At 35.4% G+C, this 26,537-nt stretch overlaps 1 protein-coding gene across 1 annotated transcript in view; it reads left to right on the plus strand.

Annotated features, from left to right (window-relative positions):
* LOC129229817 (putative elongator complex protein 1) overlaps positions 1–26,537 on the plus strand; it is a 128,172-nt gene that overhangs the window by 42,828 nt on the left and 58,807 nt on the right. The window lies entirely within an intron of this gene.

A 26,537-nucleotide genomic window follows, 5' to 3' on the forward strand; every position in this document is an offset into this window, starting at 1 on the left:
ATTGTGCCAAAAAACGATGGCAATGTAAGAGTTTGCATGGATGTAAGTGAGCTTAACAAAAATGTCACGTGAGCTACATCCTCTTCCCAAAACTGAATATACTTTGAATCTTCTAACTGGTGCCAAGGTATTTTCAAAATTGGATGCTAATTCAGGGTTTTGGCAAATTCCATTGGACAAAAATTCAATTCAGCTTCAGTTTTCTTTAAAAGAAGAATTGGGACACATCTAGAAGAAGTAATGGCTAGAGGAGTTGAATCTGGCTTACCCCAAGCCCTTTAAAAAGTTCTGGAAATGCAGCTTTAGGATTCTTTGCAAAAATCTGGGATATGGAATTCAAATTCGCGCGCGCGCAGACCAAGACTAAGAGATAATAATGCAAGTTTACCAAGAAGACAAGTTCGCATATTATCAATAACATAAATTTCTTCTGCACAACAATTTTCTTTGAGCCTAACATTAGTCTTGAATTTTCCGACTGTCTTCAATGCATTTTTATCAGGACCACATAGAATTTTATTAAGTGGCATCAATTTAGTATTTTTAAACATACCCTGAAACATAGGCGAAAAAGTATGATCAGCTCCACTGTCAATTTTTAATTTAAGGTCTCTGTTGTTAACTTGAATCATAAAATCATAACGGGCCAGTCTGTATTAGATTCATTCTCATTTTCAGGCTGTATTACACCTAAAAAAACCACTTCTGAAAACCTTTCTGGTTTTTTGTGAGGCAAACATTTGCATAATGTCCTATTTTAGAACATTTTCGGAATTTGGCATCCCTAGCATAAAACACCTTTTTATCATGTTTCTGTCTCCCACACCACTTCCATCTCTCAGAAAATCGCGAACCATTTTCATTAAATTTCTTGTTTGCATAAGGTTCTACACTTTGTTTACTTTTCAAGAAGGTTTGTTTTTGAAACCGCCGTTTCCTATTTTGGGAAATAGCATTAACTGACATATTTTCATTACCACTCAGCTTCTCTTGTTGTTCTTTAAGAACTTCACTAAGCCTAACTCATTCAATTACTTTTATAAGTGTAAGATCGTAACTTTTCACTCAATCTTTTGTCGCGTATTCCCACAACAATACGTTCACGAATAAGTTCATCATGCAACGTAACATATTCAGTGTTCTGCTAATGCATATAAAGCAGTTTTGAACGTATTGTCTGATTCCCCTTCGAGCAGTGTTCTCTTATTGAATATTTCACGTTCAAAAATAGTGTTTTTCTTAACAAAAAAATGATTACTGAACTTGTCCAAAACAGTAAAATTCAGTTTGCTCTTTATCAGACAAACCAAAGAAACTAAATATATCTTCTGACTGCTCTCCCATAGCGTAAATTAAAGAATTTACCTGGTCTTTTCTGGATTTGGTTGATAAACCAGAAGCAATCCTGTACCTTTTGAATTGGATTTTCCATTTAGACTAATTTCTAGGTGTCGAGAATGCAAACTAGAATTGTTTTCTCTCCAACTCTGTTTATAGTTCTTGTGTGAGGAACGTCGAATGTCAGCGGTACCTCGTCCATATTAAACACTTGTCCATTGCTGAGCTTTTTTTGGCAATAACTTTCTGGACACTCCAAAAACGATGTTTTTTTTGCAGCCAGTCATCGAGCAATTGCTGACCAACAGTTGTTCTAGCACAAACAGACAACTTCTTCCTTCGCATGGAACGTTGCACTAGTTAGGTCAGCCTTTAAAGTTTTCTATACCGAGCTATTAGTTGTGCTTGCAAACGTATCTTTACCGTTGACACAGACAGTCCCTTTTCCCTTTGTTCAATTAACCAATTTTCTAAGTTTTCCTCCAGTTTTGACCAACCAAGAGTTCCACCTCTCTTTGCTCTTTTACTTTTGGGAATTTCTTCCAGTGAAACTTTTTCACTTCTCCACCTGATGCAGCGTTCGTTCATCTTGAATTCTGCAGCTGCAGCCCGATTTCCTTTCACTTCTGCGCTTTGTATTACAGAAAGCTTGATTGGGGCAGTGTAACTTTTTCTGCAAGGCATCACCAGTACAGAATTTTAATGCAAAAAAAGCAAAACTAGATTGAAAATAATGTGCAGTAAGAATCGATGCTATTTTATAAGATCTGATAAGAAAACAGAATTTTAGAAAACAATTTTTGTGTGATTAGTTAACCGGGGTAAAATTAAATTTGGTGGATAAGTCAAGGAGGGTCATTATATATTACTGTGAATGTGACTTTGTTGGGACAAAAGGAAAAAAGTCGAATTTAACAACAGAGTGACCACTTTTCCAGTCGACTACTTATTGAGGTTTTACTATATAATAAAAACAAACAATATGCCTTATTTACATCTGATGAAAGTACATAAAATATTCGTTCTTCACTGGACAGAACAATTTTTTTAAAGTCAACAGCCTTAAGTTTTTTGTTAGAACTGTTTGGAGCCTTGTTGATGCTATGTATTCGTTTAGAACTTTCATTCTTTGCATTGTTTGCTACTGAAGATCTTTCAAGTTCCTTTTTCTTAGGAATTGTGTAAAATTGCAAGTTTCTTGGCTTCTTTTCCCAAGCAATTTGTGACTTAAAAAAAGCCACCAGTGGTTGGTTTCTTTTCCAAAGCAATTTGTGACTTTAAGAAAAGCCACCAGTGGTTGGTTTCTTTTCCTAAGCAATTTGTGACTTTAAAAAAGCCACCAATGGTTGGTTTCTTTTCACAAGCAATTTGTGACTCAAAAAAAAAAAAAAAAAAAAGCCACAAGTAATCTCTATAGAGAGACAAGTCTCTGCAAGCACTTGGCTGTTGACAACCAACACGTTGCAACATGTATCAGTATATTTTTTATTTCATCATTGTAAAATTTCTGAAACATTTGTTGCTTTTCTTTTATCGTAGAAGATTTATATCAATAGTAGAACTCATCAATTAGAGTGTAATCAGTTTTCAACAGCAGTCAAGCGACTCTTTTCTCAGCAGCCAATAGGTGGCATATGCACCCAACAACCACCATGTTTCCATGGTTTTCTTTTAAGAAAGCAGCATCATCAATCTTTTTGCCAACCATAGCATAACCATTATCTGCTGAAAATGCTACACAGTTACTAGTAGGTATTTCAAATTTTCTCAACAGCAGATTGGCAACTTTTTGTCCTGTGTAATCCACTTTTTTTATGAATGGGCATTGCAAGTAGGAATTTTATACTTTTTGTTTTGGTCCTCATCGAAGTATGTTATCACTATGGGTAAAATCTTGGCATCCAAGTCATTGGTACCGTCAGCCGATAAACAAAATGCTCTCTCTCTTTCAAAGAGTTAATTAAAGCATTTTGACTTTGGACTGCAAATTCTGATGCAAAAGCACTCGTTTTCGATTTCGTAGCGCTGTATGATTTATACTTTGCAATATCACTGTCTAGAAAAAAATTTCAGAGATTTCCAACATATTTTCAGAGAATCCACATAATTTAATGGTAAGTTGTGCTCAATTGTGAGCGCTTTGAAAAGACACTCGGCACGAATAACCTACATATCATCATTAGTTTTTGCAAAAAACCTTTCATTTTTCACTTTTGCAGCCTCGTTGTCAATGTGCACCTTTCTTCCGATGTGTTGAAGAATATCTTCTCTGTGCCTCCGTGTGTTATGCTAATGTCCTTTGCACATTCTACACAATACAAAAAATAAAAACACGATAGAGTGAGGCCACGAAAGTGGAATCGCAAAGTGGCAAAGAAGAGCTGTTTCTTGAAAGCACCTGATATGAAAAATTCAACTTGTTGCACATTTTCAGGAACAGTGCTGCCAAGAGCTCAACCGGTACCCGGGGCAAAATATTGACATGCGTCCCCTTCCCTCTCTAACCACAAATAAATAAATAAATAAATAATAATAATAAATGAGTAAATAAAAATATAAAATGAAAACCTGTTAGCTGCCCTCAAGTTTTATTTGCATTTCAGTAATATAATTGCACCATCTATACCGCGCCATCGGCTTCAGAGTAATCCTAGGTGTCATACCACGAGTAAGGCACAGTAGAGAAACGAAATCTAATTTGGTAGTTCTTCGTATTCAACCTTTTTGGTGTGTGTGTGTGTGTGTTTTTTTTTTTTTTGCACTCTGCTTGTGTACTATACTAAAGTATTATGATATAAATGCGCATTGAATAAATTTGCAATAACACAAGCAATTTACTAATAATATTCCTACTGCAATTTGCTAATAATTATTAATAATGGCTTCTAGTATTTTACAGAATTATTATGCATGCATACATATATACACACACATACACATTGCAAACATTTATGCTTTCAAATCTGTTCAGAAAATTACTGCAAAAAAACATCGTTCGCATTTTGAAGATTTATTTAAATTTCCCTTTTCTTGCTTTTCTTTCGGCAAATGTCTGAATCGAATTTTCAAAATTTAAACTCCTTGCGAGTTTTGCTTCTATGGATAAAACACCCAAGTCAGACAACCTCTGTTGGCCCATGGTTCCTCTTAAACAGTTCTTAATGCAATTCAATACGCTGAATGAACGTTTTGACGGAGCGACGGTGACTAGAAGAGTGCAAAATATGCGCAAAACAACACACAGGTTTGGGAATAAATTACATATATTTAAATTTGTTAGTTTGTTGAGCAACTTAATTGGTGACAATGGCTTCTCTGATATATTTGTTTTGCTGATTGCTTTCAGATATTTAACTTCCTCTATTCAATCAAAACTGACGTCCACTTCATATTCTTTGGCAAATTTACTGCATGCAGTTTCCATATCCTTTTCCTCCATTTCATGATAGCTCCATAAAAATGCGAAGCTGCTAGGTATTTCTTTTAATGCAGTAAATCATGATGTCATATTCTTAACTAGGGCATCAATTATCTTGTAAAAGATCGAATTTAAATTTATTTTCAGGTATGAACACGCTATTTTCTGATGATGATTCTCCGTGAAATTTTAAAGATTTTCTTGTGCGTTTATCAGGAAATCCTGGTTCAATACAATAAGCTACAGCGACAAGCTTCACCTCTAACAAAATTTTGTCCCAATTATTGTGTAATAATTGTAAATCATTGATGAGGCTTTCAATATTTTCAGCTTCAGCATCAAGCGTTGTATCCATGCTCTGCAGTAATTGGCTTCTGTAGTTGATTGGAACTAAAACTTTGACCAAAATTGAAGCCATTAAAATGCATTGAAATGAATCAAGGTATTCAGCAATGCCATTGATGGTTGCTCTTTTTTCCACTGTTATGTTTAATTTTAATATTGACAGCACAGCCTCACGTACCTTACTAATATGAGCTGCTATTGGTTTGACACACTCAACTCTGGCACTCCATCTTGTTTCTGACATAGAGTGTATAGAACAACCCACCAAATCTTTCAAAATTTCCCATCTCTTAGGATTACAACTAAAAAGATTGTAAATTTGCTATACAATACCAAAAAAAAAAAAAAAATCTGAAATTCATTACAGCACTCTGCAGCTCTCACTCCACATAAATTCAAGCTGTGACAGCCACACGGTGAGAAAATAGCCAAAGGGTTCAACTTTAAAATTATGACTTGGACACCTTTATATTCCCCACTCATATTTGAGTCATTGTGGTAGCACTGTCCACGGCATAGTTCTATTGGAATATTGTATTTCTTCAGCACTGATTTTATCAAATTGGCAATATCTTGGCCAGTCTTTTTGTTATGGTCTGAAAATTCTAAAAATCTTTCATGTATTTCATATTCTTCTGTATTCTGATTCATTCGGACATATCGTAATACAAACAAGTTCTTCTACTTGACTTGAGTCTGGAGTAGCATTCACTATTAAAGAATAATATTTGGAAATTTTCAGTTCATCTAAGATTACTTTTCTTACATTGTCGACAGTGTGGTGTCTATATCAACTTAACTATTCATTTAGAAGAATAACTATGGTAGGATATGGATAACTAACTTTATTTACACATGAAGGAAGAGAGATTTTAAAAGAGAATGATTTAGCGATGCTTTTCATGGCTGTTCTATTTACATTCTATTTGACCGTTTGGACGGTTGTGACGGTTTCAATTACGCTGTCCTAAGGTTAATCCACCACATCTCCTCCCCCTTTTCAAGTCCAACTGCTGCAGGGGTCGTCTGGACCTGTTGATCTCCGAAGAGGAGGCGGATCAGCTGCCGACGCTGGGCTATCTGCATAGGTGGTGACATCAGCCACTGGATCCGTGAAACTGTTGTCTATCGTCAAAATGTATGGTTCAGCTTGAAGCTCAGTCGAACTCGCTGTTGTTGCCTCAATTGACACAGTCTCAGTTGTAGAGTGGGGTCTAGAACTTACGTGTGGAGCCGGAATGACTTGCTCCCTATCCTGGTCCGCAATCTCGCCAGTGCTTCTCATCTGGTCTATGTGGTGACGTCACAATCCCCCATTGACGTCAACTGTATAATCTCTACTCACAACTTTTACAAACTTCCACTTATGAGAGATGGTGACATGCTCGAAAATCTCTAACTGCAATGTTGTCACCAACTTCGAATTTCTTGTCAATGAATTCATACACAACTTTTCTTGTCTTTTCCTGAACTCTAGTCTGAAGATCAGGGAGCAGCAGATCAATTTTTGTATGAACGTCTCTTTTCAGGAACAACATTGCAAGACTATGCATTGTCGTGACATTAGGTGCTTTCCTAATACTGTAGGAGAAATCTGCTCCACTTTTGCATGTTGCTACCTTCATAATCTTGCATAGCTCGAAGAGACTGCTTCAATGTGTACATGTAACGTTCCGCCTGGCCATTGCACTTCTTAAACTTTTCAAACTCGTCAGAGGTGAATTGTGGTCTGTTGTCACTCACAAGTACAACTGGTAAACCAAATAGACTAAAACAGTCTCTAAGACAGTCTATTGTTTTGTTGACTTCATGGTATAAACTTCTAACCACTTAAAATGAGCATCTACAATAAGTAGGAACATATGTTCGAAGATTGGCCCGGCAAAATCTACATGAACTCTTTCCCAAGGTGAGCTTGGTTATTCCCAGTGTGGCACTTTAACTTTCGGTGGTTCAGCCTTGAACTTAGCACAATTGCTAGTGGCTTCCTCAATGTCCTTATTGATACCTTTCCAGTACACGAAAGGTCTGACAAAAGCTTTCATTTTTACTACCCCAAGATGTCCTTTGGGCAGTTCTTCTAGGACTTGCTTCTTATAAATTTCTGGAACACATACTCTTTGTCCGTACATAATACAACCATCTTTTAAGGAATACTGTGCTTCTCTCCCCTGTAAATTTTCTCCTATTTTTAGAGCTTTTAAGAGTGGACCAAGTTCGTCATCTTTTTCAGTTGCCTGGCGCAATTCCCTAGCTGTTATGGGTTGGGTTTCAATTTGTGACATTTGATACACGGTTATGTTTATTAGAAATGACGTTCCAATAGTGATCTCTGAAGTGAACTGAAGAGGAACCTTGCTAAACGCAAACCAAAACTGTAAACTGAAACGCGAACTTTCAAATCCAAACCAAAACTTTTTCATTTTTGTTCCGCGTTGTAAAACAGTCAGTCTCTCTCGAACCACCGTAGTGTGTAGACATGTGATGTAACGTTAGCTAATAAATGTATTTAATTTCTTTATTAGTTAAATTATTGAGCAGTGACTACATAAAGCATGTAATAATGACAACACTACACAATTAAAGGAAATATAAAATGATTATAGAGAGAAGGCCCAACATGAACAACAGATGAACAAATGAAGGTAAGCTCTTTGCTTATCTATTATCAATCTTGTTTTATTTAAATTGATTTCATATAAATGGATAATTATCATTAGAATGGCCTACCGAGTCATAACAGATTATGAGACTGATGCGCTCTTTCGCTCGGATCTCATTTACAGGCAAAAGCTAATTAATACAATTGAATTAAATTATTATAATATCCAAGCACATCTAATAAAGGTCAGAAAAACGGTATAATTAAAATGGCTTCTTCTTCAAAAGAAAGCTTTACAATTGATAAATTAAATCAAAACAATTATGCCGTGTGGAAATTCAAAGCTGAAATGCTTCTCATTAAAGAAGATTTGTATGACCATATAATCGGTAATCCACCGAACCCTCTAACAGAAGCTTGGACTAAAAAAGATCAAAAAGCAAGAGCGTTAATAAATTTATCCATTGATGATAAACAAATAGTTCACGTAAAAAATGAAGTCACTGCTCGAAGTACTTGGGAGGCATTAAAAAAGATCCATGAACGATCTAATTTATCAAGCAAATTATATTTGCTGAGAAAATTATACAGCACAAAATTAGAAGAGGGTGGTAATATGAATAACCATATTATTAAAATTCTTGAGATCACTGATAAGCTCAAAGCTATTGGTGAAGATATCAAAGATTCCCATTTATCTGCTCTCTTATTATGCTCCTTACCCCCAAGTTATGATACATTAATTACAGCATTGGAAGCACGGCCAGAAGAAGAATTAAACTCAAATTTTATACAGGGTAAATTAACGGACGAATATAACAAAAGAATGGAAAATTCCACTTCAATTAATGAAAGCGCTTACAAAGCAAATAATACAAATAAAAAGAAAAATTATTCAAATCGTGAGAATAAAAAATTCTGTACATATTGTCACAAGAAAAATCACGAGAAATTTGAGTGCTGGCATTTAAAAAAGAAACAAAGTAACTATCTGACAAATAATACCAAAAGCAATGAAAAATTCCTAAATAATTCATCGCTCTGTTTCGAGACGAATAGAATTCCGAAATCAAACGCATATAGTGAAGCGAGTTCCGATGACCCACTTTCGAAAGGAGAAAGATATAAAACCTCAAGTAGGGATCTGGCTTATCTCTCCTCAGACAAGATCCAGAGGTACAGTGTTTTGGTAGATTCAGCTTGCAGCTCGCATATATTTAATGACAAGCGTTTATTTACTGAAATGAATAATGATCACAGCTCGATAACAGTCGCGAATGGTGAATCATTAAGCTCCTATGGAATTGGAAGCGTCAAACTTAAAATGAGGATTTCGGATGGGAACACTTGTAACATAACACTTAAAGATGTTTTATACGTTCCAGATCTTGAAACTAATTTAATGTCAGTAAGCAAAGCAACATTGAATGGTTGCACTGTAACGTTTGAAAAGGATCGTTGCAAATTAACATATGAAGGGGAAACTTTTCTGGAAGGAAAATTAAAGCAAAATCTTTATGAAGTAATATTAGATAATTCTAAAGATGAATGTTTTGCTAACCTAACTCATCAGTGCAATAAGAAAAATTGCATTGAACTTTGGCACAAGAGATTAGGACACAAAAACTACAATTCAATTAAAGAATTAGCATCGAAGAAACTTGCAACGGGATTAGAATTAGAAAATTGTGCACACAATTTTTCATGTGAGACTTGCATCAAATCAAAATTAACAGATGCACCTTACCCTAAGCAAACACATCATAAATCAAAACAAATTCTCGAGTTAATTCATTCTGATTTATCAGGTCCATTTAAGACACCAACTATTGGAGGAAAAATATATTTTCTTACTTTCATAGACGACTTTAGTAGGTTTACAATCATATACTTACTATCTAAAAAGAGCGAAGTGCTGACAAAATTAAAGGAATATATCGCTATGACTAAAAATAAATTTGGGCGGATTTTACAAACTTTAAGATCAGACAATGGTGGAGAATATATAAATCAAGAGTTTGAAAATTTCTTAAAAGAAAAAGGTATTCAGCATCAATTAACTGTACCATATTGCTCTTCTCAAAATGGGGTAGCAGAAAGAAAAAACCGAAGTTTAGTTGAAATGACTCGGTGTTTACTGTCCCAAGCAAATTTACCTCAGAAATTTTGGGGTGAAGCAATAAACACAGCCACCTACCTTCAAAATCGGCTCCTCACAAAAGCTAAAGAAAAAACTCCCTATGAACTGTGGACAAATAATAAACCCGATCTATCCAATATAAAAATATTTGGATGTAAAGCGTATGCGTATATTAATAAAACTAAGCGAGGAAAGCTAGATGACACAGCTATTCAAGGTATTTTTGTGGGATATGATAACAGATGTAAAGGATACAGAATTTATGCTGAAGGAAAAAATGTAATCAAAGCTCGCACTGTGAAATTTATTGAAAATGAAAATTCAAATATGAAAATCAAATATCATTCAAGCCTTGATTTACTTGAAGATAATGAAAACACTGCTGCAGGAAAATGTACAAAAGCAGGGGAAAGTTCTGGAGAAATAAAAATCAATATACAAGAAGATAACGAGAATTCAGATGATGAAGAAACAACTGAGCAACCGCGAAGATCAGGAAGAAAAAATAAAGGAATACCTCCTGACAGATTTGCTTACACTACAAATGTACAAAAAATAACAGAACCGAAAAACTGGAAAGAGTTAGAAGATATTAAAAACCCATATGAAAAGGCAAAATGGCTTGAAGCTATAGAAGATGAAATAAAATCCATTAACAAAAATAACACTTGGGAATTAGTTAATCCTCCCCAAGGGAAGAAAATAATTGGATGCAAGTGGGTTTTTAAAGCAAAATACAACTCTAAAGGAATTGTAGAAAAGTTTCGCGTACGACTTGTTGCTCAAGGTTTTTCACAGAAGTTTGGACAGGATTTTAATCAAACTTTTGCACCAACTGTTGCATACACAACAGTAAGAACTTTCCTATTCAACGCAATACACAAAAATCTGAAAATAAACCATGTAGATATGAAAACAGCATTTCTTCACGGAGAGTTGAAAGAAGAGGTTTACATGTGTCAGCCGGAAGGGTATGTAAAACCAGGCGAAGAAAATAAAGTTTATAAATCGAATAAGGCCATATATGGTTTGAGACAAGCTGCCCGAGCTTGGAATTTGAAAATTGCTGATTTCTTACTAAAACTAGGTTTTGCGCAGAGTAACACTGATAAATGTCTTTTTAAATGTTCGAGAGGTAATAATACAGTGTACATTATTGTATATGTAGATGATATACTGATAGCAGGAGAAGAAAAAGACATAAGTAACATAATTGAAGAACTGGAAAAAGAATTTGAGATAAAAAACTTAGGTTTCGTAAATCATTACCTAGGAATAAATATAAGAATAACAAAAGAGGGAAACATGATGTTAGATCAAAGAAACAAAATACAAGAAATAATAGAAAAATTTGATCTTGAAAATGCAAAACCTTGCGATACACCAATGGAACCGGGTTACCTAAAACTAAATGATAAAGAGAATTTACTCCCGGATAATAAAAAATATCGACAAGCAGTAGGAACACTGTTATACATAGCAACAGTCACTAGACCTGACATATCTGCCTCTGTAAACATCCTCAGCCGAAGGAATGAAAAACCCAGACAGAAGGATTGGGAAGCAGTTAAGAGAGTTATAAGATACTTAAAAACAACTAAAGAATACAAGTTGATTATAAAGAAAGAGATGAATCCAATCTTAATAACCTATGCCGATGCAGACTGGGCTGGAGACATATCTGACAGAAAATCTACCAGTGGAAATCTCTTTAAACTTGGTAACTTTCCTATTCAATGGATCACCAAGAAACAAAATTCAGTCGCTCTTTCATCAGCTGAGGCTGAATATATTTCAGCAGCTAATGCAGCACAAGAAACAATATGGATAATTAGTCTTTTAAAAGATTTGGATTTACCACAAGAACTACCAATAGTTATGATGGAAGACAATCAATCCTGCATAAAAATGATTCAAAGTGACAAGTATCACGCTAAAACAAAGCACATTGATATAAAGTACCAGAACATCAAACATCTGAAGAAAACCGGAATAATTGACTTAGAATATTGTCCAGGCAAGGAAATGACTGCAGATATCTTAACTAAACCTTTACCTAAGCCTGACTTTACCAGACATAGAAACAACCTGCAAATAATGACTTCAGAGATCAAGCAGGGGTATTAGAAATGACGTTCCAATAGTGATCTCTGAAGTGAACTGAAGAGGAACCTTGCTAAACGCAAACCAAAACTGTAAACTGAAACGCGAACTTTCAAATCCAAACCAAAACTTTTTCATTTTTGTTCCGCGTTGTAAAACAGTCAGTCTCTCTCGAACCACCGTAGTGTGTAGACATGTGATGTAACGTTAGCTAATAAATGTATTTAATTTCTTTATTAGTTAAATTATTGAGCAGTGACTACATAAAGCATGTAATAATGACAACACTACACAATTAAAGGAAATATAAAATGATTATAGAGAGAAGGCCCAACGTGAACAACAGATGAACAAATGAAGGTAAGCTCTTTGCTTATCTATTATCAATCTTGTTTTATTTAAGTTGATTTCATATAAATGGATAATTATCATTAGAATGGCCTACCGAGTCATAACAATGTTATCTTCAATTTGGAGCTGCTCGGAAGCTCTTGGTAAACGAGACAGAAAGTCAGCGTTTCTATGGTCTTTCATATAACAATATTTAATATCAAATTGGAATGCTTGCAAAACTAATGCATAATGTAGGAGCGTAGTTGCCGTTAGCACTGGCAACTCACGCTTTGATCCAAATATTGACACAAGTGGTTGGTGGTCAGTAATCAAGGTGAATCTTTGTCCCTTAATGTATAAATAGAATAAAGAGCACAAACTATGGCAAGTGCCTCTTTGTCAATTTGGGAGTATTTTTGTTCAGTTCTTGTCAAGGTCCTGGATGCAAATGCTATTGACGTTCATTTTCATCTGGGTATACATGAGATAAAACACATCTTTAATATCTTTTCATATCCCTACACTCCACAGTGGGCTTGAATCCACTGTGGAGTTCCGATTGAGGCTGTAAAAAAGATTGGCAATTCCTAATGGATACCAAAGATGGGACTCTAGTAGACAGTCTGAACCATTCGCTAAAGAGCTTTAATATTAATGGCATTCTTAGTTTTCAAATTTATATTGTTACTAAAGTTATTTCTACGATTACATTTATAATTTTGTTTTAAGTATATTTAACTACATTATTACTTATTAACATTAGCTACCAGTTTGTTTGGCTCTCTTGGCTCCCTTAAGAGCTTTTTCGCCTCCAGCTCATGTGATTCCTATTCCGGGCTGATGAATGCTAAAAAGCACGAAACTGCAGTCCTCGGATGAAATAACTGAGCTGGTCATGTATTTTAAGTATTTCTGCCTTAGCCCTGACTTAGGGCGGTAACTTACTACAAAACATATATTCTATGATTGATATTCCGTGGGATCTTCGTATTGTACATTTCTACATTAAATTAATTTTTTGCTCTTGTTGCTGATAAATTAAGAAGACAATATTTTGTTAAATTACTCAGTAGAGTTCAGCAGTATTCTCATAAAAAAGGATTTTATTTTGACTAATAATAAAAATAGCTAACAAAGAACATATTAAACATATAACGTAACTACGAAACACGACACATCAAAAACATGGAATAAACTGTTAAACTGAATCTAGAAGAATGCAGCACGTACAAAACCTAAAGAGTGTTGTCAAACTGAAATTTCAATAAAAAACATTATTAAGTAAAAGTATGCAAATGAAGCTGATTGTTTTTAATTGATTAAAAGCCTTAAATCTAACACATTTTGCAGGAGTAAACTCTAGTTCGTTTTTTGTTTCCCATTATGAAAACTTTTGGATTACCCTAAAAAGAGCTGTCTTCACCATGTCTTTTTTGTTAACTAGTGGTACCCACTCAACTTTCCCAGTGGTAGAAAATTAAAAAGTCGTTTGGTTCTCCTGTCTATTTACAGTGAACTTCTAATGTTGTTGCTTATTGCAGCAATCTTTGTCTTTCTAATCAAAACCGTTGAAATATCTTTTCGTAAAGTTGAAATAACTTTACGAAATAAAAATGTCACAAGTTTCTTCTTGTTTGCTCTCCACTCCTAAGAATGAAATCTTCCTTCAAATAATGAATTAATTTTTCTACTAGGGGGCTATCGCCCCCTGCTCGCTATCGCTCGCCAACCCCCGGAACTGCTTACGCAGTTCCCTGTGGATCGCTTCGCGATCCATGCTCGCTTCGCTCGCTCGCTGTATGCCAATACATTAGCCTAGCTAAAATTTTCCGTAAAAATTAAAGTTGGTAATTGCATTTAGGTCACCATCCATTTAACCAATATGAAAATTACGTTCATAATGTTAATTTGTCTGCTTTAGCCAGATTTTCGACAGTTTAACTTTGCTGTATGTAAGATGACTGCCTTGGCAATGTGCACAACTTTACCATTATAGATACAAAAGTGTCTGTCATTGCTTTGGAGAGATTGCACTTCTACCTGTTGGTCCGCGGAAGGTATTTTATTTCCCTTCTACCACCCATTGGAAAACCAATGAAGGCATTCCCCTATCCGCCACCTGGGGACGCGCCCTCTAGGGGTTACAGGCTCCCCCGAGGGATGTATTTACATTATTTACACTCTTATATATTTACATATTTACACTCTTATATATTCTAATCTGAGAAAACTTCCTCATATACACAATTAAAAATGTCCCGTTTGGGAGCCACAACTGACACTGCTTCAAAAGATCTTGGATTCAATTGGAAATTGGATTCAAGAACGGTTTCCTGCCTTTTTTGAGCTTTTCTTTGCTGATTAAGGTTGAAATGGGCCACAGCCCGACTCAAACTCATCTCAAAAAAAAAAAAGTTCGTTGAGTATTCTGTGATTCAAGATTTCAAAACAACGTAGAAGTTTGTTTACATGATTTATCGGCGAAGAGTTGCCAACAGAGGTTTAGAAATTCACCCCTTCATTTGCCGGCACGTAAGAGAATTATATCTTCACACATTGCTCCACAATCATGTTCATCGGCAATGTTGTTTTGAACGCGTAGGCGCTTTGAGCGTCGTCTATTCTCTGCTTCAGTACGATTGGCTCGTCTTAAATTGGATTCAAGAACGGTTTCCTGCCTTCTTTGAGCTTTTCTTTGCTGATTAAGGTTGAAATGGGCCACAGCCCGACTCAAACTCATCTCAAAAAAAAAAAAAGTTCGTTGAGTATTCTGTGATTCAAGATTTCAAAACAACGTAGAAGTTTGTTTACATGATTTATCGGCGAAGTGTTGCCAACAGAGGTTTAGAAATTCACCCCTTCATTTGCCGGCACGTAAGAGAATTATATATATAGATTTGTAAAATTGGATCCCAGAACAAGGCCATCCTCCACAGACAAAGCTATGATTTATATGTGAATCTACTTTCTTTGTAAATAAACAAGAATCAGTATGAGATTGTTGGAATTTCAATTTTTGAATTGCTTGAACAAAACATCCATTCCAACAGCATGGAATCAACTTCTAAACCATAAAGAGAGCTAACCAGTTACACACACAACTCAAACCACCCTCAAAACTTCTGGTTACTTCACGTAAATCACTTTTTCAAAGAAACCATACAGGAAAGTAGTTTTAACTCTTTTTTCACACTCTTTGTGAAGCAACAGTGCTGAATACTGTGCACGAGGTATCAAACTGGCTACTGGTACAAATAAGTCATCAGAATCATATCAGCTTTTGAGAACTTACTCTTGCAACAAGACTAACTTTCGCCTTTAAACGTGAACTATCAGAATTTTTTTTTTCATTCTGTACACCCATTTGTTATTAAGTACTCTCATTTTATGGAGGTTGTGTAAGCTCCCAAGTTCATTTTCTTCTTGAGACTATCACTGCTTCGTTCCACAATTTAGATTCAGGTGACTTCATTGATTCACTGTAACTAGCTGGAGTCTCAATTCCAGTACGAGTGCTACAAAAAATTCTGATAAAAGCTGGTCTCTTGCAATCTTGTTCAATATAGCGTCTGTCAGGATCAGCTTCTTCTTCCTCCTGTTTCACATGAAATTTTCTGTCTTTCCATGCCATAACACATACAGAGTTTTATCTTCTACACTTGTAGGACCTGTATGATTTAACTCATAAGCAGCTGTTTTGCATGCTTCTGCCCACAACTTCTTAAGCAAATCTCTTGCAGCTTCAATAATAATCTGGATTTCTCTTTCCGGAACTCCATTTTGTCGTGGTGTCTCAACCATTGCAAGATGCAGTTCAATTCCCCGCTCTTTCAAAACAAAATCTTTTTCACTGAATAGTTATCAAACTCGATTCCAGAATAACACAATATTTGTTTAACAGTATGGCCAGTTGGTAGGTGCGGGTGGTCTCTGAGGGTGTCAAATGTCAAACAATATGGCCAGCTGTCTTTGCTTCATTTAAGAGGATTTCAATACAATTGAAGCAATCAGATGCTCCAATGTTTGCATGTTAAAATTTGATAATTCTTATTATTAATTCAAAACTACAGACAAGTCTCAACGACAACTATTACAACAACTATTTATTAACATATAAACAAAATGAATTATAACCATAAATATGGTACTTGCTGGTATTAAGGCTAGCAACTCCTTTCGTAATTCAAAATAAAATCTAAATCAAATCAAATCTGAACTAAGATCTTTTAGTTTGAACTTGGATTTGCCACAAATTGTCAATGTTTAAATTGCCAAAAGGGGAGATTTAAAAGCAATATGGTACTTCACTTTTTTCCTTTAAAAAGAAGACTCGACAAAATTTCATATCATCTTTGATAATATGAAATGGTAACCACCACCATAGGCATCTTCAGAGCCCGATCATTCTGATTTTGGACGTGGGGCACATTTCTATTTCAGGGCCCCCCTACGGCCTGACTAAGGTTTTTGAAGACACTGGGCTTGAAATTAATTTTCATAGTGCCCCTCTCTCTCCATTCTTTATAATGAAGCAATAAAATATTTCGATACTTGTGTACACCAGGGCGGGATTTGGAAGTGTGGAGGCCCCAGGGCAATGAAGGAAGAAGCCCCTAACCTGGGTTCGAAAAGATCATCATATTTTCAAAAATATCCAGTGCTTTGATATATATCCGAATATTTTGATATATATGTATATAGCCGATATTTTTGATCAGCAAATTTTCAAAAAGAGTATATTTTGTAAAAATTTTATTGTAGGAGCTCCTTTGTTCTGGAGGTCCCGCGGCAGTAGCCCCGCTTGCCCTCCCCTAAATCTGGCCCTGATTAACACAGCCATGCTAAATTTGGTGGTACTTCATATCACAATATAGTATATACAATGTACCTTCAATTTAACAATACCCGATTTAACAATTTCCTCACTTTGATGATACATTTCACTGGTCCGCTTTTAACTGCATTGAATGTCTAAGCTCCTTTATTTTACAATTACTTGATCCAGTCCCTTGACAATTGTTAAATCGAAGTTATACTGTACATTCAAGAAGTAAAAGAGGCATAGCATACTATAATTACATAAGTTAAACTTCTCTCGTTGCAGTAAACCGTTAATATCAAAATTAGATATAACTTTTAATAGTAAATACAGGAGTGGTTTTGGGATTTGCAAAAGAGATATTTATTAACAAATTAGAGATTTTTTCCTTGTTTTCGCGTTTGCAAAAATATCAATGATATCATTGTAATCAAGATTCTGAGTAAAATCATTATTTAAGCATAATAATGCTAAGGATGATAGTTTATCTTGCTGCAAAAAAGATCGCAAAGGAGATTTCATTCTTTTTAACAATGAAAATGATCGTTCTGCAGTGCAACTGGTTATTGGCATCGTTAAAAAAATGCGTATAATCGTCTCAACATTTGGAAACCCTGAAGAGAGGTATGTATTAACTTGTAGTTGTTTCAAAATGTCCATAACTTTGTCTTCTTTTTCAATAAAACTACTGAATTGCAATAATTCATTTGGGAAATCTGGTTCTAAATCGTTGGCATAATCACATTGCAAAGACTTTGCCTCCTCATAAAGATTTGGGTTATCTTTTAAATTGAACAAACACGAAAATTCCTTGGCAAGGATGTCATAGGGTTCTTTTCTTGTAACAAGTTCAGTTATTAAACTGTCACACAAAACATAATGACACGTTTTTATAAACCTATCACGAGGTTGAAATTGAACTTCAGGATTACTGGTATCATCAAGACATCTACTTCTCGGGGTAACTTTTTTTCTTGTTTCTTCATAGGAAAGTGGCTCAGAAAGTATATCCATTGCTTCTTTTTCATACAAATCATAATTTTCACGCACATATTGAATAAACTCAATTAATGAATCAAATAGAGAACCAAACACACTAATGTTTGCAGAGGGATCTTGTAAAATCTTGCTTGTTTGATTGATTCGCTGTAGAACTGTATCCCAAATAACCGTATTTAGTAACATTTCTGATTTTATCAATTTTTTATGCAGAGATGCAGCTTCCAATCTGGTACTTGCTTTTTGTTCTTGATCATTAGTAATTTCTAACAGAATGCAAATCATTTCAGGATAATTTTTTCTCAAGGCCTTAGTTGCTTCAGCATTGGCACACCATCTTGTTGAAGAACAATTCTTTAAGGTTTTTTTCATCGTTAAACGATTATGTAACAATTGCCATCTATGGGTAGATTTTGAAAAAAAATTATACAGTTCCTGAAGAAGAGAGAAAAATTTTAAAACAGTTGTACACGACTCTACAGCGTGAACTCCAACAAGATTAAGAGAATGAGCACCACAAGGTATAAATTTTGCTAGGGGACTAATTTCTTTAATCCTTGCTTGTAATCCTGTATACTTCCCAGCCATGTTTGAAGCGTTGTCATAGCTTTGACCTCGACATAAATTTATATCAAGATTTAGTTTCTTCAAAGTCGAAAGTATTGTGTCAGTTAAATATTCAGCATCATGTCCATATATAGGAATGAATTGAATAAATCTTTCAATGGGACTATGTCCCACATCAATATACCTTAAAACAAGGCAAAGTTGATCTAAATGGGTTATATCAGGAGTTGAGTCAAGAATAATAGCAAAATATTTTGCAGCTTTTACTTCTTTTAAAATTTGATCCAACACTTTCTTCGCCATTAAGTGTACAAATTCATCAACGCTAGAGGAAGACATGTAATTTGTATATCCTCTTCCTGGATTGCCATACTTTTCCAAATGCCCAGCAAGAAAAGGATCAAATTTGGAAATAAGCTCAAGGCATCCTAAAAAATTGCCATTGTGAATCGAGCCTATTGTTTCGTCACTACCGAAAAAGGGCATGCCTCTTGACGACAAAAATTTAACAGTTTCTGTAACTCTAACGAGAACTGCTCTCCAATTTACAACTTCATTTTTATATTTTTCGATTATAACGGAATCTATTCTTCCAGATATTTTTAATCGTTGAGCCATTTTGATTAAGCAATCCCTATGTGAAAGTGAATTTTCATGTTCCGATAATCTTATGGAAACATGTTTCCAATCATTAAAGCCAGAGGTGGCTAGTTTACTTACATTTGAAGCAAACAGTTTGCAAACCCAACAAAATAAACTTTTGCTGGATGGAGATAACACAAGCCAGTCTCTTAGTGTTTTATCACCATTTTGTTTCTGGCGGTAGAAGTTATTTTCTGTCAAAAATCGTCTTTTGCCAGAAATTTCTCTGACGGTTTCAGAGAGCTTTTCAGTATTTTGTTTAGGAGGATTGTTGATAAAGTACTCGACCATATTATCATTTATGTTTTTCCATGTTGCAGGATCTTCATTTAAAAAAAGTTGCATGTCTTCGTTCATACATTCATTAGTATCCACAGGTTCAGTTATATTATTTTGTTTCTTGTTAATATTATCTGATGAATCCAACGTGGCAGAATCTTCGTTTACAGAAAGTTGCATGTCTACAGTCATAGTTTCTGAAACATTCACACATTCGGTAAAATTATTTTCTTCTTTTTCCTCAATTATAAGAGATGAATTCAACGTAGAAATACTGTGAACATCACTCGTTTCATTTGTAGAGTCAACAGCACAATCAATTTTTGCAGAGCTTTTATCAGCATTGGATTCAGTTTTTTGGGTAAAATCCATCATGAATTGAGCCATCTTTTTATTTTGCTCATTTTTAGTTCTTATCAATTTTCGTTTCAAACAGCCAGATTTTTGTTTTGGCTGTTGATATGACATTGTTATTCAAAGGGAAACAAAGCAAATAGAAAAGCATTCATACACGCGACTCCGGCCGGTCCTGATTATTCGTTTAATCAAAACATGATTGATTGATTGATGAAGAGAGGTAGGTTATGGGTTACGTTCGTATAGCGCTACCGGTCGACCGGCGGTTAATTCCGAATTCGTTCGAATAAGAGTCCCTAAATGAAAACGTAGTTAAGGGGATTTTGGGCCCCTCTGAAATTTAAGAGGAGGGGCCTGTGCCCCGCGTGCCCCTGCGGTAATCAGGCTCTGGGCTTCTTCCATGGCACCTGCAACGTCTTAATTTGCTCTGCAGGTTTCATTGGCCTATCAGTCTGTGAATGAAAATATTTTCTATTTATTTCACAAATGCCGGGTACATTAACCATTAGGCCATAAAACCGCGGGCTCTCCAATATTTCTCGACAACACAACTAAAATTAGTTAGTGCAGAGCAGTCGTCCAGATGAGTAGCGTCCATGACTTGTCCAGAGTTGCATAAAGTGCAGATCGGGGAATCCTTCAGTTGAAAGCGGAACAAATAGGCATTGAGACAGTCGTGTCCTGTTAAAAGTCTAAACGCAGCCACAGCAGCAGCTCAAGGAGAATTTGGGATACAGTGGGACTCATTGCACAGTCTCCCCCCGGGTTTACCTTCAGCAGCCCGGGAAGCAACATGAGGAAACGCATCCCTATGCACCCTCTTGATCTCCAATCCAGCAGAGTGGAGCGGCAAGGGTCCACGAGAGCTTTGGAGAATATTACATCCCTTCTTGGCCAAGAAGTAGGCTTTCTCATTTCCGGGCAGACCACAGTGGGATGGTACCCACTGAAAAGCCACAGTTTTCTCAATACCCCTCAGTAGTGTTTTACAGCTCTGAATACGAGACCCCTTACTTTCATGGTTATTACTAGACAAAGCCTGTAAAGCAGAGGTTGAGTCTGAAAGTATTACGGCTTTTTGGAATGGATACAGATGTGAAGCAAGTTGTTGTAATGCCACATGAATGGCTTCAAGTTCTCCATCGAAATGAGTTGTGAAAGATCCAACATGTTGATAAAAAGAAAAATAGTCACAAAATGTTCCAGCGCCAGCAAAATATTTTCTATATGCTTTTCCATATGCACATCCTACACAGCTCTCATTAAATACATATATTCCTCGTCTTCTAAGACACCTAATGCACTGTTTATTGTTTTAATGAGCCATTATTTCATGCATTACTCGAAGAGTATCACTTGCACTTGAAATAAGAATTGAAGCGGAATGCTAACAAACTTGCCATTTAAGAGCACAGTTATTAAAACATATATTTTATATTGCTGAATAATTTTGATAAAATTTGCATTTATGTAATATAGTTCTTCCTAGTGAACAGAAAAGAAATTCAGAACTGTGATAATTTTAATCTGCTTGGTGTCTGAATCAAATGTACTAAATTTGAACAATCAAAAGTGGGTTTGTTATGCAACATAAGTATACAATCTTTTGAGATGGAAATTTTTTTATTAGATTATTTAAAGTTTTTATAATAGTATAAAAAAGGAAACTTAAAATTTTGTCTTGTACCCCTTGCTTGAGCCCAGTGATGGTGATTGACTTATATGGTTGAGTGAGACATAATATGTTTAATAGTTTAAAATCAAAACTAATTTGTATTGTTAAAAACAGAAAATGTTTGAACTCCATCGCACAACTAAATAAAAGTTTAATTTTCAAATCACAAACCAATTGATTTTGCGTTGTACTTTTTTTTCTGTGTAAGCTTGTAGCAATAATCTTAACACTTGTATTTGGAACTGATGAAATTTCTGATACAGATGGTCAAATAAAAAGATTCCAAATGTTTTTGCTCTTGCACAAAAAACTAAGTTATAAATCTTCATTGTTATCAGCAGCCTTTATAACATTCTCAACGTAAAAATATTTCTGTTTGTTGCCAACTTACAAAGTTTCGTTCAAATAGCTTACCTTCTAGCTCTTAAAATCCTCACGGTAGATTTTCACAGAGGTGAATATAGTCAGGAAAATTTCAAACCCCTTATTTGATTTCTTCATCTTCCTCAGTTGTGTCATATCAGTGTACAGTGTTTTACATCAAAGTGTACATTGAACTGAGATGGGTGACTCTGTCACCAGTACAAGTATTTCCAGTATTAAAATCGCTAATTAATATGATTTTGTTATTCAGCATGATATTGAAAAAATTTGAAACATCAAAATTAAACTCAAAAATGCAAATTCGTTTCACAACCATAACAACATCGTTTTACTCTTGTTCCATCGTAACACATCTTATGTTGCCTAAACCATATATATATATATATATATATATATATATATATATATATATATATATCCCCTCCCTTAATCGAACATAACTTTACATTTATGTATTTCTTAAATAACTTAGTCCGGGTTTAGGCAAGCTTTTGGTAAGCAAATCAGCTTACTGATTTTGAGTCAAAATATAAACAAGATTATATAGCATACAATTACATAATCTCTCTTATATACTTAAGTTAAATATCTAGATGCTTTAATCTTGAATGATTACTTTCATTCTGAATGGCTTTAATAGCCGACTGTTTATCCTCATAAATTGAAATCTTTATCATCCTCAACACTCAAAATTTCTTTAGCTACATGTCAGAGCAGAATTAAATACTGAGTAGCTTTTGCCAAAGCCAAAATCTATGCCTCTGTAGAGATAGAACAAAACTTGTTTTTTTTTTCTTGATAGACAATAAAGTGCAGAATAGTCATTAGCAAACATAAAATAACCTGAATAGATTTTATATCTAACAAATCACCCCCCTCCCCCCAATCTGCATCAACATATCAACATGTATTTTAATTACAAAAATAGAAATATCAGACTTTTCAAAAATTAATTGCAATTCAGATGTCCCGTTTAGAGTTCGAAGGACTCTCTTCAGTCCAACCCAAGCTGCATCAGTGGGTTGCTCTGTAACTGGCTAAGACTGTTCACTGAGTATAAAATAGCTGGGTGAGAAGTCATCCCCAAATAGAGTAAGACATCTACAAGTTTACTGTAGGGTCCATTATTTGTTTCAGGGTTTACAAAACTTGATGCAGTTGATCTAGGTACTAGCTGAGTGTCAGTTGGCTTACATTTTGACATCTTGAACTTGTTCAATACTTTATCAACAAACGTCTTCTGGCCTAAAGTGAACTAATAATCCTAACTTATTCCGAGGAATTCAGTGGCAATTTTCGTCTTGGACATTTCAAATTCATCTCTGGTTAACTGTATTACTATTTTCACCTCCAAATTATCAGAACCAGCTATGAGCAGGTCATCTACGTAGAGCACAATAAAAATTTCATTTTCTTTAGACTATTTTACAAAAACACATGCTTCATGATCGCTGCAGGAACTTCAAACGGATCAAGGAATCTGCGAATTTCTTAAACCATTGCCTTGGTGCTCTTGTTTGAGACCATATAAACTTTCAAGAAACTTATATACCCGACCACTATTATCATAATAGCTTATTAGTTGTTCTATATAAATGGTTTCTTCCAGTTCCCCATTTAGAAAGGCTGCTTTTACATCTAATGCATGCATTTGATAATTTCTTTGTGAGATTATTTCCAAGACAACTCAAAGTTATGAAGAAGTAATTACTGAAGTTTAGGTCTCAATGTAGTCGATGCTTGGTTTTTGCTCAAGTCCTTGAATGACCCAACTGGCCCTATAAACGTTATTTCTCTTTCTTTCCGAAACCCACTTGCAGGACAATAGTTTCTCTTTCTTGAGCAATTCAACCAGTTCAAAAACTCTGTTCTTCATTGATTCTATTTCTTCATTCATTCATTCATTGCATTCTTCCAAAGCACTTGTTCTTCACTGCTCAATCTTTCTACATCCTCATGTGAAATTGTATCAAAAGTAGTTAAGTTTGCTTTACATACGAAAAATTCGTCTGGTTTGGAAAATGGTTTCACCTTTATTTTGGGTCCTACGTTTTCTTAAGCAGCTTCATCAAAACTTAAGGGTTCTAATCCGCTTAATCAGGAACAACTTCTTCAAATGTAGTCTCTTCATCTTCTACATTTTGAATTGAAATTCAGTCATTAAATTCTACATTCCGGGATACTGCAACGCGGTTTGTGGTTGGGTTTAGTAAATGATGACTCATGGTAGTGTATCCAATAAAAACCATTCTCTTGGATTTTGGATCCAACTTCTTTCTGAGATTTTCAAGAACTCACATATAAGCGTAACAGCCGGAAACTTAGATGACATTCAAGTCAGGTGGCTTACCTTGTTCAACTGAAAAGGCAATTCTTCTATGGTCTGATTTGGTAACCTATTCTTTTAAGTATGCAGCAGTCTGTACTGCGTAAACCCAATATGATTTAGGGAGCTTTGCTTCATACATCAGAGCTCCAGCCTCTTCTAGCAAATACCTGCTCTTTTCGATACGCCATTTAAAGGAATCGAGTATGATGGAGCAGGATCTATCATCAAACCACTTTCCTTGTAGAAACTGGCCAGATCACAAGACACATATTCTTTGGCATTGTCATACCTGATTTTGTAGAAATCTGGATTCTGTTTGATAGAATTTAAATACTTCAACAATTTCATGTTTTAAAAGATGTTCTTCACAAAATCTATAGCATTCGTCAATGATAGTGACAAAATACTTCTCACCATCTCTAATAGATGAATAAATTGTACTAAAGATGTCACCATTAACCATTGTCATTTTATCTTCATCCTTGGCTCTTGACGATAAGAATATTAGACTGCTTTGCTGTAACACATTCATCGCAGGAACTTGACTGTGGTTCAAAATCTGGAAAAGCCATTTTCTTTCAATACTTTTTTTGAGGGATGCCACATACGCCTGTACCATAGATCTGTATTAATTACCGTAAAAACTGGCGTATCGGCCGCACCCGCGTAAGAGCCGCATCTGAAATAATGTTCGCGTTTGGAAAAAATATCGCAGAAAGGCCGCACCTCCCGTATGGGCCGCATCGAGATTCTTCAATAAAGGAACTTGCAATGTAAATTACATTTATTCCAGTGAAAATAATGAACAAAAATACATGTTTACAACAAAATTAAGCATTTAAAAATAATAATAAAACATTAAAAGGAATAAATAATTTTAAAAAAAGAGTATCAAAAAGTAACGTTTGAAATTTCAATCGAAACCTTCAAAGTCAGAATCATCACTAGACGAATGAAGCAAATTTAAAATCATTTCATCTAATTGTTCATTGTTGTCGTCAATGTCGGAATCATTGTCTGCAGATTCGTCGAATCGGCCATTATCCGAGATTTCGGCGGCTTTGAACGCGTTCACAATAACACTTTGTTTAACGCTCTTCCATGAGTCACTAACCCATTTAGCGACTTCGGCGTAGCTTACTTATCTCATTTTCCCAGTTTTCGTGTAGGAATGGAGACCATCCGTCATCCACTCTTCCCAACGTGTTCGAACTTCACTTTTGAAGCATTTATTGACTGTCAAATCCAGGGGTTGCAGCTTTTTGTTAGTCCATCTAGAATGACAGCCATAGTTGCAGACACTTTTTTACAGGCACTCTTGACTACATCTAACAGATGTGCACACATGGAGTCGAGAACGAGAAGTCCGTCTGGCTTAAAAAAGGAACCCTTCCTCTTCCTCCAGACTTCATTCAACCAATCCAGCACAATTTCCTGGCACATCCAGCCTTTTACATTGGTGCGGATGACGACGTCTTTATGGAAGTCCTCTTTAGGCAAGGTTTTCCGCTTAAAAAGGATAAGCGGTTTCAATTTTTCGCCATCGGCCCGCACATGACAACACACGTGAATGAACATTTTTCATTTCCAGTTGTCACTATATTTACAGTTTTTTCTCCCGTAACATTAACTGTTTTGTTGGGAGGACAGTCAAAAGTAAGAGGAACTTCGTCCATGTTGACGATTTGCGACAAATCAAATTTTTTTTCGGAAATTGTTTTTTTCACAAATTTAAGAAACTCTGCCTTCTTTATCTCCCAGTCGGAGGGCAACGCTTGCCCCATTGTCGTTTTCGTCCGGACGGAAAGTCCGTTGCGCCGCATAAATCTGCAACACCAAGACTGGCTGCCAGCAAAATCTTTAAGATTGATTTGCGATGCCATTTTTTTGGCTTGGAGCCTGATTTTTACAGTGGATAACGAAACACCCGCGTTTCGTCTTTCTTTAATCCAAACAGTTAGATTTTCTTCCAACTTAGGATAACGGACAACTCTAGTCCTGTTCACGCGTTTCTTACGCGGCATTGCAGACAAAGTTGCTTTATCCTTTTTCCATCGTCGTATACATTTCTCGTCTACGTCAAATTCACGAGCAGCCGTTCTATATCCGATCTGCTCAGCCTTTTCCACGGCACGAAGTTTAAATTCAGCAGTATAACTTTTCAGCCGTTTAATAGGAGCATTACTTCAAATGGACAAATTTGGAGC

Source organism: Uloborus diversus, chromosome 9 (genome assembly GCF_026930045.1).
Source record: "Uloborus diversus isolate 005 chromosome 9, Udiv.v.3.1, whole genome shotgun sequence".
NCBI classification, from domain to species: Eukaryota; Metazoa; Arthropoda; class Arachnida; order Araneae; family Uloboridae; genus Uloborus; species Uloborus diversus.